Genomic DNA, 6,000 nt, shown 5'->3' with positions numbered 1-6,000 from the left:
TATTTTATTAAATTCCCCCACTTCTAATATTGATTATTAGTTTTTCAGATAAATTCTGATGAGATATCAGTTTGGTTATGAATGTGACATTCTCAATGAGGACATTCTCAACGATGGCAGGTGTTATTTTACTCGATGAAGATGTGTCAAAAATCCACATGATTGACTTTTCATACAGAATGTGATGGTGTTTGTTCTTGTGTCTTATTGTTTATATATAATTACATTCACTTATAAATGGTAAATCATAATTTGCCATGTAATTGTTGCTAACCGTTAATGGATCAAAGGATGTATGCAGATACAGTACAGTTTTGTTTACATTTATCAAACAATGAACCTCCAGCAAAAAACAAAATCACTAGTTTTTCCGCCCCCTCCATTCCCTGACAGCAGTTTCAAATAAAACACTGAATTACATGCCTTCGTTTTCCCTCAGGGGTCCAATTAGTTGTCAGAGTTGTAAAAGTATGCTGTCAGCTTCGGTATTCATTTTAATGTCACTCAACATCTCCAAAACATATAATGTAATCTTCTCTTTTTTAACCTCTATCTATTTATGTAATCAAAAAAATAATAATTTTGGGCCCTTTTCTCCATTTATTTTAAGAGAACATTTCCATTGGTGCTGCTTCTACACCTGTGAACACTTATCTGGTTATTTCATATGCATTCATTCCACTTCTGCTGAAAACTTTAATTGTATATCCATGGAATCATCTGACAATTTTATTCATTCAATGTTGTGGTGATGTAAGCATCCTGTCAAACACTTTAGTTTTGATCATTACAATACATTGAAGTATTTGCCATTAACACTACCATCCATGATCATTTTTTCATCTCTTTCATGACTACAGCTCAAGCATCATCTGCCCTTAGATAAAGTATCCCCTCACCAGTCCAAACCTCCAAGCTCCTCTACTCTAACCTGGTGTACAATCTCCTCAGGTTACTACTGCCTGTATTGACGTACTCAACAGCTCCATTGATCTTGGCTTTGAGTTCTTTGTTGTGGCCAAAGTCTATTAGTTTCTTGGGCAGCGCACACATTACAATTTTAATCGACTGGATTTGAACAGAACATTCAAATTTGGTGCAAGACAGAATTACTTAATTTCAAAAAGCTTACTTTATTTCATACATAGCACAAGCTAATGCTTAAATGAGAGGATATATTTTGCTATCAACAATCATCATTTGTGGTGAAAGGGTTCAAATGGATCTTGAAGATAATCATCAAAATGCTTTAAGCAGGATCATCTCAGTCAGTGAGATAAGATGCTACCCCAGTCTCAAGGGAATAAAGTCTCACTCCTCAGAATAAACTGGCATTAGCAATTCCACCCCCACCACCATTACCATCCCCCATTGGGTTGTGAAGGATAATGAATGTATACAAAAATGACATCATTGGTGCCATGTTCAGGAATTCCTCCGGTCTTGGAAGCATGACAATATTTGGTTGGAAATAGTCTAGAGGTTATATAATGGGTGAACAAATAGTTATTAAGGAAGTTGGGAGGGTCATGACATTGTATCAGTCAAAAAATAGTTTTACCATTGTAAAGGACTTACAAATGCCAGGTGGATGATATATAGACAACAATGAATTGTTGCAAAAATGATCATCAGCTTGAACCAAAGGGCCTCTTCGCTATTGCAGAAAAAATTATCACAGCAGTGTATTTCATTCAATGCACAGAGAAAATAGGTAATAGATTCCAAAAAGGTATAATATAGTTGGTTAAAATCTGCCAACCAATATATATTCAGGACATAATTGATCAGTAATGAAATCTTACATTTATTGTTTTCATAAAGCATAAAGATTTGCAGAAGGAGTGAAGCTCTTGGCCAACATCAGACATTCCCAGTTTTAACCGAAACATGGCCTAAGGTGCTACCTTTGCAGTAGCTCAAGCATTTGCAAGATTATAAAGATAGCAATAACAATGGTATGTTGGTTGTGATGCTCAATTAGAAAGCTAGGTAAAGATCAATATTTTAAAAACCAGTAGCATCAATCAAGAAATAGTGAAGGTTTAAGTTAAAATTCTTTCCTCTCCAGGCGAGGAGTTGTAAAAATGCAAGGGATAATTGAACCAAATCATCACAATCTTTTTTATTTACATTGATCTGTTGTGCTAATTGAAATACTGTAATAAACATATGCACATGCATTTACATCTCATTAATTTCCATAGTGTGCATGCTTGCCCTATACATAAAATCAGTTCAGTTTAAATTTGAAATAATGGAGTTAGACACTTTCAAATGGCAAAGCACATACAGTACGTGCTGAAAAACTGGTCCTGGGTGGCTATTGCTAAACTTGATGAGAGTTAGAAAGAAGAGGTCCCACAGTTGGCTTGCTGAGTCAACTATCTGGGAAATTAACAGTATTAATTGAAATAAGTAAGGATATGTTTTTGTAATATGACAACTGAAATGATGGTTGCAACTAAAAATGATTGACATGACTACACCACTCCCTCATCAAGTATGCCAACAAAGGCAGTTAAAGTAGAAACTGATTATGAACTGAGAAAAAAAAGTGGGGGAGAAAAAGAATAAAAGGGAAAAGGACTTAACCATCTCTGTAATATAACCATAGAAGTCCTTGAGTGTTGCTAAGCCAGCATGATATAATGTAGTGACCTGTTAAGACTCAAAGACAAATACTTGTTAATGCATATAATATTGTAGACTTGCCTTTGATTCAATGAAGTTGTTAACTCAAGTGATATTGTCAGTCATATTGTGAATAAATAATTGTAATATATAATAAATGATGAAGCACCTGAAACAAGACATTAATGTTACTAGCCATCAACAAACTATGACAAAGAAAATGTAAGGGGCAAAAACAAAAAGCTAAAACTGAGTTTCAAAAAGCAAACAATTTTCCAGTGGCATCCCATCACCTCAGCTGAAACAAAACCTGGATGCAACATCATCAGAGAATGGCAGCTTGATGTGCCATATAATTCTGTTTGTTCTCAAGTGAGTAAAGAAAAGTGATAACCCAAATTTTAAGTCACTCAGTAAATAAACAGAGAAATGGTGGGGTCTTTATGGAGTACATCAAGAGGACGTTTGTGAAAAGTAAACCTGCCTAAGGTTCTCAACTCTTCAGGACATGCCTTCATCTTCAGTCATTCTAGATCATCGTCATTTATCCCGGCTGCAAGTTAAAAACACTCAGTGAGTTGGAGGAAGTCATTGCTGATAAGTTAATTTAGTCACAGTCCAATGAAAAGGACAGATGCAAGAACAGGTGGCTGTGACTGCCAGGAAGCAAGGCAATAGGAAATTTGGAGAGATGGGAAAGAGCTTGTGCAGCCATTTATTCTCTCATACAGATGCAATTTAAGCATTATGGCTGAAACCAATATAGAAGATAGTTATAAGAAGAACTCAACATCAGACTGTCCAAAATGGGTACAGAAGAAGAGAACTATGGAAATAATAGAGGATTCTGTAATTAGGTGGAAAAGTGGTATTCTCTGCAGCCAAAACAAAAGCACTAACAGTCAGTTTCAAATTAAAGGATATGGAGGAATTTAGAAAGGGGTTGGGATGGGTGTGGAAGAATCCATTAATGTGAAGAGGGAGCAGAATAGAGTCAGTGGTCTAACATTGAGGGACAACAGGGAAGTTGCCAAAGGCTTAAACTTGCAAGGTGGAGTGGAAACAGGCTGGGGAGGAAGTCAAGGGGTTTGATGTTGGAGATAAACTAAATGGAACAACTTAAATATAAAAGAAATAGGAAAGAACTGTCTGAACTGAGGAAAAGGCACACATAGCCATGGATTAAATCGATTATAGAACAAGAGTGTAAGAGGATAGATAATACAAAGTGCGAAGAACTAAGAAAAGGAGTCAAACTGCCACGTAAAAATGCAACAAAGTTTCCATAACAAAATAGGGAAACTGTAGAGAATATGCAACAAGAAATTGTTTCTGAAAGTGAACACACTTTGATATATGTTGTTGGATCCACTCATAGACCCCAACCAGTTTTTGTGGAGATTGCGTCTATAACTTAGCAAGTCGGACTTGCGTGCTAATTCAAAGTCAGATCAATAGCCAATGTTCATGGCACAGTTTAGATTCATTGCATCATGGGCAGTGAGGAGGGAGGAGGAGATGACAGGAATTACCATTAGTTAGCAGGCTGCTGTTAGTTTGGTGCTACGTTTTGGTGAAACCAATGGGAACAAATGAAGTCTGAATTCAGTATTCAGCAAATTACCTTATCTTTATAATGACATCGAAGGAGATCATGTGGTGCATTGTGCCCACGTCAGCTTCCAGCTACCAATCCCATTAATTTGCATTCCCTCTCTTATTTCCATGTATTTCTGCAATTTGTTCTCACACAAATGTCATTCAACTGTTCTTTGATTCACTTTTCGATTAACCTATAATGTCTTGGGATGTGGGAGGAAACAAGAGCACCTGGGGGAAACCCATGCAGTCACAGAGAGAACATGCAAACTCTGCACAGATAGCACCCATGATCAGAATCAAACCTGCATACCTGGAGCTGTGAGGTGCCAGCGCTAACTTTTGTGCCACTGTGTCACCCCAATTAATGTTTAAAGAAGAAGGAACAAACAACAATTTTTTTTTATTTTAGAGTCAGGCTTCCCCTTTTGTTCTTAAACATTGCTTGGCATGTGATTGCAATTCAAGTGATTCTCTGTGGGGATATAGCTTGACCTAATTGGAACAAGAGGCTCAATAATCTTTATAAACATGTGTTGAATTGAATTATAAATAATAGGTAGACATGTATAAGCACAAAGCATACCATATAGACCTGTACAACCAAAGCACATATGATTCCATCTGAAATCACTGATGATGCTTTGGTCTAAAAATAAAAATAATTTTTAAAAATGCAATACAGGTAGTGCACCAAAGAAAGAACCTGAACTTGTATATCAACTTTTTTGACCTCAGATGATCCAAAAAACTTTATGGTTACAGTTGTAATGCAAGAAATACAACAGTCATTTGGTACACTGCAAGAGCTTGCTTACAGAATGTGATAAAGACTAGGTTAAGTGTTCTGGTGCTGTTGGCTGAGGGATAGGGATTGACCAGGGCTCCAGCGATCATTTCTTTCTTCTTCTTCAGAATTCTGTCATGGAGCCATTCATGCTCAGCTGAGAGGACAGAAATTTAGCTTCACATTCAAAATATGGTAGGTGAATACTCTGTTAATATGGCCTTGGGCCATCAGACTAGATTGTATGGTTAAGTCTCTGGAACGTGACTAAAATCTGTGCATTTCTGACTCAGAGTTGATCCATAAACTCACAACAATAAAACCATGTAATGATGGAAATTTGTCCATAAAATGATTGGCAAGTGGCTTTCTAGTGCACAGAAGCACAAACTGACAATATAGTCATGATAATCGCAAGTTTTACTAATATCCTCAAAATGTTAATAGTTACAGAAGTACTTCCACATTGACCTTCAACAATAAATTGATTTTTGAGACTTGATTCTGAGGTACTGAGATATCATTGATGATTTATTGAACAGTTACTTTTGTCTGTTGGCTCCAGAATGATTGTTGACTGGTGATAATAGGCTTTGAGGGCAACTCCAAAATTCTTTTAAGATAATATGGAAAAAAAATTATTTTTCTGTACAAGGCAGTCAAACAATATAGAGCAATCAAAATGGAGATTAGCTACACAAATGGCTGCCAAATATACCTGCACTACAAACTTTTCCATAGGATAGTTCTTTGTGAACGATTACTTCTGAAATATTATAAATGTTAGATTCATGCACGTCAATGAGCCTAGATTAGGTATTCTCTTCAGCATGCAGAAAAAAAGTGATTGTGGCTAATATCAGATCTGTGTATCCCTTTGACAGCAAGAACGAAGAAATCATGGATAAAAGATACTTTTACAACCAGGGCTTGTCCAGAACCACCTGGAACATTGGGGTTAGGTCACAAATGAGATGACT

Source organism: Pristis pectinata, chromosome 11 (genome assembly GCF_009764475.1).
Source record: "Pristis pectinata isolate sPriPec2 chromosome 11, sPriPec2.1.pri, whole genome shotgun sequence".
In the NCBI taxonomy this organism is placed as follows: Eukaryota; Metazoa; Chordata; class Chondrichthyes; order Rhinopristiformes; family Pristidae; genus Pristis; species Pristis pectinata.
The sequence above is the reverse complement of the archived record's forward strand: the minus strand, read 5'-3'. Positions refer to the sequence as shown.